Below are 15251 nucleotides of genomic sequence, written 5' to 3'. Positions count from 1 at the left end.
ATCCAAGATATAAAAAAAAGAGTCAAATCATAAATTAAAAACTAACTTTAGATAAGAGATCGGATTAATCATGTTCTTACAGTTCAATTGAATTTAAGCTGTTTTCATGTATATATATAATATATATAATGGGCGTTACTTATGTCGTATCTCCACTAGGAATAATAACTAATATGGATCTATACGTGCTACGAAATCTGTTCCAAGAACTATTCTTGAAATGAGATAAACCAATTAAACGTCTTTATTTTTATCCAGTCACTCCGAACCTAATTCAGAAAAGGGTTTTATGAACTCTTTGGAATCAAAAGTTTATAAGAACAAAACTTAAGTATGAAATAACCCAAATCGTATCAAAATTAACCAAATGATATATGGTTTATATATATAGATATATATCAACTATTTGCATATATAATTAGCGGGTTAGTCTAGTGGTACTTGAGAGAGCTTCGGCTTCAATATAGTTTCGGATTCTATTTTCACTGACCACACAAATATGAACACATTGCTTTCAGCTCATTTGAATATCTAGAAGATGGTTTATCTGTGGACTGTACATCTAACTGAGGATTAGATCTGTATCATCATTGACTCGAATTTAACCATTTTATTTTACAAAAAAACTATTTGCATATATATTCATGATCTGAAAAAGATAATTCAAAACTGTAGTGACACAAACAATATATTAAATTAATAGCATAAAATGCTAAGCTATTTATTTTAGTCAGAAAACATTAAACAACATAATAACTAAAAAAGTAAAACTAATTTCGATTAAAATATTAAATGAGTTGAGAATAATTATGCTACATAACTCAGTACATCTAAACAAATATAAAAAAAAACATGACACTATTTTCTTATATATCAATAAAAAATACAACACAAAGTACTTTTGTTTTGACCTGTGTCATACATGAACTTGGAGTTGCGGACATTACGTTCCATATACAGATTAGATCATTTACAAGTTTCCAATTAAGGAAAACATATTATCAGAGAATAATCAAAGTTGTTAATTAGTTGTTTATATCTTTAATAAATCCAAAACACTTCGTTTTAATAAGAACTGAACCATTCTTATTGAAATTATATTATGTTGCATCCGTATGTTAAAATGTAAGACATATTATGGCGACAAAATCTCCTTAGATCTCTGACTAATATCTATTTTTATATAAGAATGAACTCTAAAACACATCTATAGTTTTGCTTTAATGTGTTCTTTTATAAAAGAAAATATCACAGTATGTTTTTTTTAGAAAAATGGTTTTCTCTATATTTCTCTGTTGTAGATGAATATATTGCAATAAACTCCGTAAGTATTTTAAAGTTTCTTTATTATAAAGGAAAACAAATATAAATGGTTTATAGATTTCTTACAATTCAGCTCAGTTACCATTCTCAGTATGTAATTACAAACATATAAACCAAAGAATATCTTACATTTTTTTCAAAAAATAAATAAAACAGATTTATATTTCCTTTCCTTTTATAATATTAACAACTAAAATAATAGCCACTTGTGCAAGTAATATGATAAAGTGGGAGTATACAAATGTATAACAGTCCTAGACGTGGGGGTAGCAGAAACAGCACCTGAGAATTTACCAATTCAGAGATGCTTTCGCACGTTCCTCGGCATTGATTCCATACACCTGATCCAATTCTTTAATACAATTTCTTTTCGGTGCAATTCTTCGATACAAATTTCTTTTGCTACATAAGTTAGATATATATATTTAGTCTTAATTACAGATAGTTGTTTGTCAAGGATCATTAACTTAGATTGAAGGGAGAAAAATACCAACTTGGATTATGGATGGATGTGGAGACAAGGGTTACAAAGTACACGTGTTTGGCATTTCTATATATACCTTGAACTACCTTCATTACCGACATTCAATTGCAAAACACAACTTAGCTATTTACAATTTATGACAATGATCTGTTGTTTCTCTAAAGTTCTCTCTAAGTTCTCTAAACACAACTACCCTCATCTCTACGTAAGGATAATACTGGTTTACTAATAATATGTTAAGGCTCTGGTTTTGTAGATCGTACCAATTATTCTTATTTCCATGACCAACATGCACCAAACCTAATATGAAGTGCTGTATCAGATTTCCTTTCTCTACTTATGTTTCAGTTGCAGAAGTTTTATATTTATTTGACAAACATAAAAGTTTTCTTTTTTATTAAGAATCCGTTATAGCATAAATATGTGTTAATTTGTATGTTTCAATCAATAATGAATATCAAAGATGTCTTCACTTCTTTGCCGGGAATCCAGACATTGTAAATAGTTTATTTTATGGCGAATTAAATTTAGATAGCAGTTATAACTACCGCCCAAGAAAAAAGAATATCAAAGATATATATATATATATATATATATATATATAATATATATATATATATATATATATATATATATATATATATATATATATGTTTCATTGTTCATTTATAAATTGATTTAGTTATTAAATTTTGAGTTTTTGGTTTGTAACTTTATTAATTATATGATTATTCATTATCTGTAAAGAATAATATATATCATTACTTTTAATTTGGGGCAGATAGTTCGGCCTCTATATTTACTATAACAGTCTCCAAACTACATGTAGTAACAGATTTCAGATATATAACAACTATTTTTAAATAGAAAATATAATTTTCAAATATATAAGTGTAGCCTTTAATCATCTTCAGCCTTTTACTTTAGAAAAGCAAGTATCACTAGATTCACCATGTTAAAGCTTTTGAAGGTAAAAAAAGCTTTTGAAGAGTTTTTAGTTAGACCCAAAAGGGAACAAATACGATGAAGAACCAGTGACCACGTGGGCATCACTTATTTTGGTCTCGACCAATCAGATCTCGATCTCCAACCCACATCTTCAAATGTTTTAATTTCTTCTTTATATTTATTTTCTAAATGAAACTTATAATAAAGGGCTACTTGCCAGGTGTCAATCATCAGCCGTCAGAGTACCATTCTGATTTCTGATCCTTTCATAGAAAAGTGTTTTGATTTTCCTAAACAATAAAGGGAACACTAGTTGCTTTTAACCTTTATCTTTGGAAAGTGTATTTATATAAAGCCCCATAGTCGACAGATACTATAGGTTTATTCATATATAATTAAGGTATACCAATCACCAACAAATATGTAAATCAACAAAAATGCCGTGATCGATATGTAGTATATTAAAAAAACATGTCATATGTAATTTTCTACAATATAAAAAAAACATTCTACAATATTATTATGTAGGAGTTGTATTCTTCATCAAGTAAGATCATTTGAGATCCACTTCTATTTTCTTTTCAATAAAATAGAAGTAAATTTTGCTCAAATGTATTTCTATAGTAGAGAAAAATAATCGAGTTAATTGTAACTTGAAATTTGAGTCCTTGGAACTTGAACACTGGTTATTGTACTCATATGTTCCACGGTGGTTGGCCATGACTTCATTAACAGTTTATAGGATATTAAATTTTCAAAATATACACACTTAACAACTGATTTTATATACTGCTAGATTCGATCTCCGCGCTACGCGCAGATAAGTGTTAAAATTGTTAAGTTTTAGATCATAAGTTTTGGATTTTATCTGGAATTGGAGTATTCTTTTTTTTTGTCAATTGGATTGGAGTATTCTATTTCATACAATTATTTGAAATCTGGTAGTTATTAAGTGCATGTAACCAAAAAAAAAGAGTAAAAGGGTTGCATATAGTAACGTAAATAATGTAAGAAAAATTTAAGTATACTGAAGAATAAAGTTTTTGATGTGGTTCATAATAGAAAAATTATTATACGCCCGAGTTTATTTCATAAATTTTTAATTTATTTTAAAATATTATTTATATTTAAATATGTAATATATATTGGAAACTCTGGAAAATATAAATTATTAAAATGAAGTTTCACATCTTAGAATTTAAAACGTAAATAATGATAAAAATACATATTACATTATTTAAAATAGTTAAAACTCCAATAATTTAAGATTTTGATTTCTTAACTATTTTGTTCATTCTATCTGATTCGTATTGTATAATTAGTGACTAAGAGTTTAAGTTCTTCCCAACAAAATCAATCTCTCTAGAAATACACATGAAAGATAAATTGTTGAATTTTCTTACAATTTCAAAAGTGTTGGATCTAATAATTTTATCACCTTGATAAAAGGTAAACAGTTGATTTATTGAACATTTTCAGAAATTTCATAAATGTTGTTAGAGGTAACTGGTAAGTGCTCTGAGTATTTTTACTGTTCTTTTTATTTTTACAATCATTTTGATTTATCAATTACTTTTTTAAGAAAATAATTTAAAACTACAGCCCAAAAGTTAAATTAGGAAATATATTGGTTTTGGAAATAATTTTTAAATATATATACATTTAGTATTTTGAAAATAATTAATATAAATTTACATCAATCTAATCTAAAGTCACAGAAAAAAAAACTTACAACATACATTCTAAATCAAAATAACTAAAGTCACATCCTCTACCAATCCAACATAGATGTTACTCTACTTAAAAATGTTCCAGTAAAACTAAACCGAAATAGAAAAAATGATTTGAATTTGGTAATACCGAATAAACCGAATGGATGTTAATTTAAGAAATAACGGTATCTGAATATGGTTCGGCATAAAACCGATAAAACCTAATAAATCGAAGAAACCAATTAAATAAAATATGTTAGTATACTACTATACATATATACGAAATTTATAATAAAATTAGTAATATATACATGAAAACACTGATTTTATTAATTCTTTTATTTTTTCTAAGTTTAAAAAAATTCTCATTTTTCATTAAATTAAATAAAACATATTTTCATTGGTACATATTTATGCTAAAATATAGTTATTTAACACTATTATGATATTAATAGTTTTCTTATTTATATTTTTAATAGTAAAAATGAAAAACAATATAAACCCAAATAAACCAAAAATCGTTAGTACATATACCAAACTAAACCAAATTAGATATGATATCAATATGGTAGCTTATTTTTATAAACTGAAAAACCAAAAACAAAAAAAACGAACCGACATGTGGATTGAACACCGTTACTCTATCTAAATGAATGTATGTAAGCCGTGTTTGTGATTTTTTCTTTTGTTGTGGTCATTGATTTCGAAGATTTGTATGGTAGAAAGATGATGAACTTTGCTTTAGAAACCAATCACAATTAATAGGAAAAACATCAAAGGATTGACTAATCGCCAAAAGCTAAAGTGAGACAAACGTGGGTGGCCTAAATGACCAACACCTTAATTACATAGCATAAAGTTAAAGAAATGATATTAACTAAATGAAAGGTTTGAATCTTTCACATAAACATTTGAAAATGGAGTAAGAAACTCTGAACTTTTACCACTGATTCGATTCATAACAAATCAGATAAAGTGAATACAAATACTCAAAATTTGTGTTTTTAGTTCTCCGGAATAACCCTTAAAAATGATGATGGAGGTGGTACCGCTCTGAGCTGAGTATTTTTGACCTTTGAGAAACAACCCACTACTTGTAAGGGATTGATGTCTCCAGCCACACACCTTTGAAGGAAAATTAATTTTGAATGACGTCACACCTAAGTGTTTGCCCAATACAATTATAAATTACCTTAAACCCATTCACAATGACATGTATATGTTGTGGATATCATGTTGAAAAGAAAAGAAAAAAAAAGAGCTGTTGATAAGAAGAGATTGACCTTCATTATAAATAGATGTTTCTTCACTTTGCTTCACAGCCTCTACATGGACAGTGAAGACACGCTAAGAACAACCACCTGTTTTTCCAATACAAACACACAACAAAATCAACCCTCACGCTCTCTTTGTTTACATTCAAGCTCTACTTCACATTATTTACTTTCGAGCATTTTTAAACAAATAATAATTTAAAATTGTAGGTTGTTGACCATCTTCTCTCAATCACAATATGAGAAAGAAAAAAACCTCATCAACTGCTGTATATCTTCGTTCTCAAGCGTTTCATTACTTCTAGCCCTTATCTCTTCCTCTGATAAAAATCCATCACCTCCTCTGTTACCAGCATTTGACCAGTCATTAAAAGGCTGAACCAAGTGTTGGTTTTACAAAAGTCTTATCTAATATCTCAGTATCTAAGCCAAAGTCAAATGTTTTTAATCTTTCAATCTTTTTGTTCCAGTAAAATTAAAATACATAAAAACTAAACCTGGCTTTCTCAAAATAAATGTTCTGCTGACTGGCTTTTTGATTTTGCTTGAAGGCATCACACCATTGCAAAGAGACTGCATCGATGTTATGCTTCATGAACTTTATCTGTTGACAGCAGATTGCCAACAACAAAACACATAGAAAAATGTTGCTAGTATCTCCATTGGCGAGTAACTTACTAATCTGTGGAACTATAATAGGCTCTGTAAAAAATAAAGGGGTTAAGAGTAAATGTAACCTACCTCCATGTACCTCGCATGGTACAGCTTTAAGGGGTTCCAAGTAATTCTCGAAATCTAATGTTGACATTGCCCGCAACAAATCCTCACCATTCACAGTTTTCCATTTCTCTTTCTGGCACTTGTCTATGGCTCTGCATTAATCAAAAATTCAAAATTCGAAAATCAGATAAAAAGGTAAAGACTTTCTAAGCTACAAATTAACCTGATAATCTAAATTCCAAAGAAAAAAAAATTATGTGTTACAGACGCAATTAAAGAGAAGAAACAACATGCTCCCTGGTAATGAAGCTGATGTACTCGGAGACGCATTCCTGGACTGTATCTTTAGCATCTTTACCGATCATTCCGTTGGGAGGCAACGCACTCTTCATGATCCTGCTTATATTAGCTATTGGTAGGTATCAATCCTGCTCCCTAACCGAACCGAAGCTTAAATCAAAGTTTACCTTCTCATTTCCAGCCCTAACCGCCAGTTTATCAATGAGATAAGTAGTGACAGCAATTTGCTTCTTTGTAACATTCTTAGATGTAAAAGTTTTGGTGAAAGTTGCTCTTATATTGTCTATGTTGTTCTGCAGTTAGAAAAAAGAAATATGTTGCTAAAAAAGAGAAACAGTAATAGTGTAAGCACAAGCTTCAAAAAAAAAATGAAAGCTGCCTACCATAAGATTTTTGGCTTTCTCATACTTCTCCTTGTCACTCTGACCTTTCAAGGCACTGCCAGCTGCCAAGAATACATAGTTGAACTCTTTTGGGTTGATAGGATCATTCCAGAAAGCTAGCCAAGTGACGGTGTTGTGTTGTCATGCTTTACGTCTTTCCATCTGCAGTGTCACATCTCACATAGCTTAGTAATATCTTTATAAAATGTTTTTTTCTATTTTGGAGGTAAACCAAGGGGAAAAATCACAATACTTTTTACCAAGGTTTCGATTGGACATTCTGGAACAGGAACACCTTTCCCAATGTTCATGGTGATATCAGATGGATGGATACGCATACGCTTCTTTAGTTTTCCATCTGAAGACAATAGACAGGTTTTGAGAGGGAAAACAAAATAGACAATGCCTTACTCGAACCCACAACGTCAAAGTATATTGATCACAAATAGTGCCAAACGGACTCTCACGATTGTCAAATTTCATTTATAAATATTTTGGACATGTGTATGTCACTATCATTATGATAATTACAACAACAACATTGTAGCAGCAAAAAAAAAGGATAATTACAACAACGATGTTGATCCTTGTTTGGACCACACCCACTCTGATCCCTTTGCCGGTTTTGATACGTGTGTATGGATACATACACATAAATATTTATTTACAATATGGTTTTGTAGTTTTTCTCTCGTCGTTATGCATGCACCAATTTAGTACCTGTGATGTCCATTTATGATTTTATCCTAGGTTTGTTAAGATGACAATGCATCAGCATTACATGGATTCTTCTTAGCAGAAGATTTTAGTCTTCTTCTGATTCTACTGAGAATGAAGCGAGAACCGGATTTCCCACTTTTCGCATTGTTGCATGTAGTTTCTGTTCCAGGTGATGAACCAGGAACCAGTCCATTTGGTTCAGGCTTCAAGATTACAATTGTTTGTGTTTCTTTGATTCTCTGAGAATCTCCTGAAACTGGTGAAGTACCAATGTCCCAGAATGATCCTTGTTTAGAATCCAAGAACTGAGATGCATCCACAAGGCTCTTGCAGTTCTCTACCTCGCCACTGTATCAACTCACTGAACTTCTCTTCTGAATAATCATCTACTGAGTCAGCATCCCTCTGATGATCCTCTGGTTTCTTGTCTGCATGATCATTAACATCCTCACTGTTGGTTTTGCTGCATGTTCTTCTTCTCTTCTTCTCCTTTATCTTTCCTCTGCATTCAGTATCACACTTTTACTGAGTCTCCTCCTCTTCAGTGAGGTTCTTGACACACTGCATTTCAGCTTCACTCTCATGAGACAACAAAACACAAACAATCTAAATCAGTTACTAACTCCTCACAGCAATTTTACACAATCCCCACAATAATAAGGCTAGGTTCTCTCAAGTTGTTGACACATCAGACTTTTAGAGTGTTGAGAAATGGACATGTCATTAACTGAAAAAAACATTGAAAACCAGTTATAACATTTAGTTTGTCCATGTCATTGCCACTGTGTTCAACTCTTCTTCTTCATTCATTACGGTCTTCGACTTTTCCGAGGTTTACGAAAGAAAAAGTAAAATCAAATGAGTTTCTTCTCTCTCTCTCTATGTTTCACAGCTACTGCAACAGATCAGTCTTCATTGCTGCAAAGTCTCCTCCTCACGCCATAACAAAAACAAATAAAGAAATGTTGTTGGGTTCGGTCATGCCTTTTGTCAAGTATCATGCTTATTGTCACCGATACCTTCTTCTTCTTCTTCCACCTCGCCACAATTTCATTTCCTTAGATGTAGAAACGGACACCTCTTCTTCCTCCTCCTCCTCTTCCAATGTGTTTGAACCCATTGAGAAACCCATCTTTGAGCTCATAAGCGACGCGATTGATTCAATATAGAAAGAGACCGACTTGGTTGTGATTACGGACACAGATTCAACCGATTCGGGTCGGGTCCGGGTTGACCCGGTTCATGAAACCGAAGAATCCACCGTGAGCGATGCAGTAGTATCTCCACCACCGAAGAAAAAGCTAATCGAACAGATGGGTCTCCGTCTCTCCTTGGTCCACTGCTCAAAGCAATCGGCTTTCAATTCAATTTGATGACCAGCCTCGTAAAGTCTCCTCCTTTCGATCCCTTCACCACGTTCAAGCTCGCCAGACGATTCTTACTGACGCAAGTTTCCGTCTTTAGTGAAATTTTATTTCCAACTCTTAAGCTGAGTGGGTTTAAAGATACCAAACGTACGGTGAACGTTGCGTGCAAGTTCGGATGGGGTTTGTTTAGGGCCTTTTATGTTGGCGTTTTGCTGTATGGTCTCCCTCAATCTAGACCGGCTCTCTCAAACCGCTGGGGTTTTTCTGTCAAAGCAGATCGACTTGTACCTATAGTCGAATTGGGAGATGGATACATCCGCCTTTCTCACCATGAACGGAGATCTAATGGAGTAAAGAGTTGAATTGTGATATGGATTGTATTTTGGTCTCTCCTCCAAACGATAAGGGAAGAAGAAAGTGATAATGATAGATACGCTCTTGTCAGAAACTTGAAAGCACATGATTTTTTATTGTTAAGTGATATCATGTAGTGGATCATTGTGTAAAATGGTATGAAGGTTTAAGGGTGAAGATGTTGGAGTTGCGCTGATCTCTTAAAATGGGTACATTATCGTGTAAAATGGTACCAAGGATTACCGGCATTTGTTTTTTTCTTTTGTTATGTTACAGCACTTTCATGGATAGTCTTAGAAAGAAGTTATCTGCTCTGGTTTCGTATCTTCTTTCCCTCTATGGTGATGCTTCAAGATAGATTTGAAAGCGGGCAAAAATCGTTTTCAGTTTCTCATCCAGTCAGAATTTGTTGGCACCAGTGTGAAAGAAGCTGTAGCGACTGTGAGAAACGGCACGAGTTATGTGAAGTGTAGAAATTTCTGATACTAGATTCTTTTATTATGAGTGATTAGTTGGTTAAAATCTCCGTGAAGTAGATCTTGTATAACAAAACATGGAAAAATATATATATATATATATATATATATATATATATATATATATATATATATATATATATATATATAACACCAATATGTATTAAGTGGCGATAGAGCATGTAGATAACACAAGTTCTTTATTTAGTCTCTTTCTAGAGAGTTGATATTGATAGAAAAATAAAGTTAGTAGAAAGGCACATATACTTGATAAATGAATGTTTTGTTCTTATTAAGATTTTACCATCGTTTATTGGTTTGTTGAGCCAATAGCATGTAGTATTATAAAGTCCAACAATTATTTAGCTAATTAGAAATAGACGAAGATGGTGGAGGTGTATAGATTTGCGAAGATATGTGTTTGGGGGAAAGGAAGTGAAAGGAAGCATCATGGTTAATAAAGTACTTCACAGACTACAAATGTTAAATCCTATTTCGGGTTTAAATATTCACCCTTTCTAACATTTATTTGTGTGTTGCATATTCACAGAATCTCTCAACCATTAAAATTACAAAGAAAAAGACAATATGAGAGGACACAAATGTAGAACAAATAAGTTTTAAAAGGTTATAAGAAGTAACACTTTAGAAAATTTGCATAGGCCATGAAAGACTCATCATAATCGGATAAAGTAGAGGAATTTTAGTTTTTTTTTAAATAGAGCAATTTATTTGTCGGGATCTAATTCGGTATTCAAACAATAAAAACTTAAAAAAAACTTGGAGAAAGAAACAGCATAAGTATATCGTTTGGAATGATTTAGTTTAATTTCATCCTAAAACATGTTCAAGTAAAAGACATGGAGGATTTTATGAATTAAAGTTACATATTCATGTTGCATAACTTGGAAGAAACAAACATACACAAAAGTCAGTGATATTCTTTTATTTTGAAGGTTTAACAATTTAAATGAAAAAAAACTTTTTTTAAGAAAACAATTTAGAAGCAAATACAATAAAGCATATACAGGAAAAATTCTATAAACTAATATCTGATTAATTAATAAATACATATTAATAAATTTATCGATTCTTAATTGGTTTTGTTAAAATATGACATATATCAATAAACTATTAAGATAATAATTGTTAGAAAACTCTATGTAAATATAGAGTCATATTAAAATAATAATTTTTATATATAATGCTAATAATAAATTTTATTACTTCTTTATATTGATAAGGGGTATATTTTTGTTTTTTTTAAGGTTTCATATTATTTAATAAAATTAAAACTAAAATACATTTAAATTGTATGATGCATATTTCATATCTCTATAATATTATTTGAGAAGTCAGTTTCCTATGTGTCGCACTCACATTAGTTCTCACGATGGTTGATTACAATGATATCCTTAATGAATCAAATATGTCTAATTACCTTATTAAAAATATTTATGTTTTCCTTTTTATTGTTGTTTCCTTTTCTTTATATAATAAAGAGAATTTAAAATATCTTAAAACGAAAAATATATATTAATATAATATGATTCATTAAAAGTAAAGTTTACAAAATAATCTTTTGTTTCAAAGTAAAGAAATAATCTTCCATTAAAAGAAGATAATCTTGAACAAATAATATATTTTTAAAGTAATAGGCATTTTATTTTAAATCAATCTATTTTTATAGTTATTAGAAAAATAATTTAAATAACAGAAATAAGATATTTAATAAATAATCAATATTATTCTTTTTAGTTTAACTTAAGTTTCTTTTTTTCTATTTTTGATATAATTTCTATAACAATATACATCATAAAATTTGAAACGAAAATATTTTTATATATAATGTGATTTCATAAAAGAGTTTACGAAAATAAACTTGGCATTAAAGTAAAATAAATCTCTTTTAAAATTTATCAGTTATGTTCTTATACTACTTTGTACTGATCATCACTTTATTTTTTTCTGGTTTTAGTTGCAAATTAACATATAACCATTTCTTTTTCAAAATCAAAAGTGTACTTACACATTCTAAGATGAATATCCAGACTAATACAATGAATACAATTAGTTCAATTTTGTTGAATTCGATTAAAAATAGTTGTACTTTACTCTGAAGAAATATATGTAACACAATATATCCACAAAATAAGTAATTAGACCAATCCAATTTTATTTAAATCTAAAATCAAAATTTGGCAAAAACTAATATATTATAATTTATAGTAATATTTTATTATTTTATACATATAAATTATAAAATGTCCGTACATAGATAAATCAATACAAAATTCTCAATAATAATATACATTTATTACCAAAAAAATTCAATTAAGCTTGATTTTGTATTATTTATATATATGCATGATGTTTGAAAAGATTATTGTTGCTATTTTCATTGATGTAACTTTGAATCAATTAATAGTTAATTTTTACTATTTGATTCTCAAAACAACATGTATTAAATTATAGATATCTTAATTAAATATATATATATATACAAATCTAAGACAAGAATGAATTAAATGAAATGAAAAAATAAATCAAAACTGTAAAATGTAGAACAAAAATATTACTATTGAATTAGAAAAGTACATGTTATCCAATACATCCGAATAATAACCAAATAGATAAGATATTATATATTCAAAAGCATACAGATATTTTGTAAAATATTTATATTAGAGTTAGCTATAATTTGAAATATTATGTTATAGTTTCACAGTATAAAGTAAATTAACTAAATTAACAAAATTAAATTATTTGATTAAAAAGTAAAATAAAATCCCGCTGCGTAGCGCGGGCAATTACCTAGTAAAAAACAAATTTGATTCTCAAATCCAGTACCTCAAAGTAGCAGTCACAGGTAAGCTGCTTCTCCACCATAGTCTCAACACCTGCATTATTACATTAACCAACAAAATGAGAATCCATTTTTTTTTTGTTTCAGACACATTTTCCTAATGATGTCCCAAAAGGAAAAAAGAAACTGAAACCTACGATTCTTTTGCTTCCACGTTTCTTATCCATCAAAAGCTTATGGATAGATCCACCATGTCTGAAATCAAAGATGTTGTTCATAAACATCAAAACACATTATATCCCTTCTCTTGAATTATGTATTCTGTAAATCTCTTTCTCCATTGATAATACTTCACAGTGCTCTTCTTCTCTCTGTTTTCTACACAACAGTAAATATTATCATTTTTAAAAAAAGTTACCAAAACTGTGAGTACAATCAAAGAATAACATGTCTGAATCAAAACTGATTATTATTATTATATGATTCATTCATGCAGTGTTGATCAAAGAAAGAATAGAATATAAAAGAAAAGAAAAAGTATAAAGATTTAACCTTTTGGAATCTGAACCAATGCTTGCAAGAAGAGGAATGCCGAGATATAAAGAAGTACTACTGATAATAATAGTACTTGCCCTACTCACCTCGAGTTCTGCCTCCATTGTTAAGCAGAAAATGAATCTTATAATATTATTGTTTTTACAGAGTTCACATAAATGCGGCTTTATATAATAGTGTCTTTAATTTGTTTTATGAATTTTACTGGTTAAACAAAACAGTAGTGAACGTAAGTGTAGATTTCAAATTTATTATTAATGTAAGAGAAGTTCGAATGCATTATGGAACAGAGGAGCCTCTTAACTGCGAATGCTGTATGGAAAGTTTCAACGACACAACACTAACATTTTCAATGCATGTTGATATGATTTATAAGATCTAATTTCTGATAATGGATCAGCCGAAACCTAACCTCTCCTTCATGTGGTCCGAGAGTGACGTCTTCGAAGAACATCGATTCATAAACTTTGCCGGAAGAAACAGCGCTGCGAACGTTTGGCTTGTTCGGCATGGTAGAGGAGGCAGCGGCTTTGCCCTTAGCTTTGATCGATACGCCGGAAAAGACACCGGATACGCCGGAGGAGACACACGTTTTGCTGATCGATCAACCGGATGAGACACCAGTGTTCACGATTGGTTCGATCAGATTGGGAGAGGAGATAACGGCCTTGCCGTCTTGTTTCCTCCGGAGACATTGGATTCGCCGTTGGGATTCATCGTGGAGATCACAAAGAGTTTTGATTGAGATTAAAATTTGAAGAAGAGTATTATATATAATTTCAGAGGAATAAAGGCGAAACGGTGCTATTAATGACGTTAGTAGAGGTTTGATTGCAGAAGAGTTGGAGAAAGGGAATGGACAAAGAGGAAGACAAAGGAATCGACGAAAAGTGAAAGGGCAGAGACGTTTTGCACATCAGTGACGTGAACGAAAAATCTTTTCATGATTGGTTGATTTAATTTGCTGAGTTGGACACTCTCTACTTTGAGAGTATTTGCCTTTTAGTATAGTATAGATCCCTTTAAAAGAGTTAATGAAGTATCAACAATTTATAAAAACTACATCACTACTATAGGTGGTATACTAGGATAACACCAACAGCACCTGCAATTGGAGCGGTCAAATAGGATCCGAGTTGAAAAAAAATTAAAAATTTATTAAAATAAATATATAAGTTATGATATATAATTTAAAATTTAAAACATAGTACTAAATAGAGCTGATAATTTCAAAAAAAATATCAAATATATATAAACTAGATGGTTGGCCCGCTCATGCGAACATAATAATCTTACCGATATTTATTAATACATATATTATTATTTTAATAATTATCATGATAAGTTATGTTTATACTCTTAAAATTTTAAATTAGCGATATAAGTATCTATAATGAAGTTTCTCATTACAATATATATATATGACTATTATTAAATTTAATTTTTTAATCATTATGATTAAAAATATTATTTTCAGATAACAACATAATATCCCCTAGTCTATATTTGAAAAGTAATTTGCCACATGTCTTCTCTACAATCGTTTTCACAAAAAAATTGTGACGTGGCTATTAAGATTGATGACATGTCATATGGTTAAATATGACATGGAGAATTACATTTAATGCTGATATATATTTTGGGAAATCTTTTTAGAATATGGCAATAACTCATATATTACATTCAATATTGATTTATATTTTTGGTAAACTTTGTAAAATATGGTAATAACTCATAAATCATCACTAAAATAAATATATTCAAATATGACATTTTGAATTTCAAAATATTATATAATTTTACTTTTATAATTATAAAAATTTTATTAT

General features: G+C 29.9%; 1 long non-coding RNA gene across 2 annotated transcripts; it reads right to left on the bottom strand.

Annotated features, from left to right (window-relative positions):
* Positions 1 to 5225: 5225 nt before the first annotated feature.
* LOC130511055 (uncharacterized) lies at positions 5226 to 14359 on the bottom strand. Of its 2 annotated transcripts, XR_008944839.1 has the most exons (13): positions 13835 to 14359; positions 13420 to 13516; positions 13065 to 13245; positions 12912 to 12961; positions 7398 to 7502; positions 7145 to 7306; positions 6929 to 7054; positions 6752 to 6857; positions 6483 to 6613; positions 6239 to 6345; positions 5998 to 6084; positions 5751 to 5828; positions 5226 to 5627 (listed from the first exon to the last, which is right to left on the bottom strand). It is a non-coding gene; the product is annotated as an uncharacterized LOC130511055 (long non-coding RNA). The 2 variants fall into 2 exon arrangements; XR_008944838.1 differs by lacking the exon at positions 13420 to 13516 and having other exon boundaries at positions 5751 to 6084; positions 13835 to 14357.
* Positions 14360 to 15251: the final 892 nt, after the last annotated feature.

Source organism: Raphanus sativus, chromosome 4 (genome assembly GCF_000801105.2).
Source record: "Raphanus sativus cultivar WK10039 chromosome 4, ASM80110v3, whole genome shotgun sequence".
Taxonomy (NCBI): domain Eukaryota; kingdom Viridiplantae; phylum Streptophyta; class Magnoliopsida; order Brassicales; family Brassicaceae; genus Raphanus; species Raphanus sativus.
Note: the sequence above shows the minus strand (reverse complement) of the source record. Positions and strands in the feature narration are given on the sequence as shown.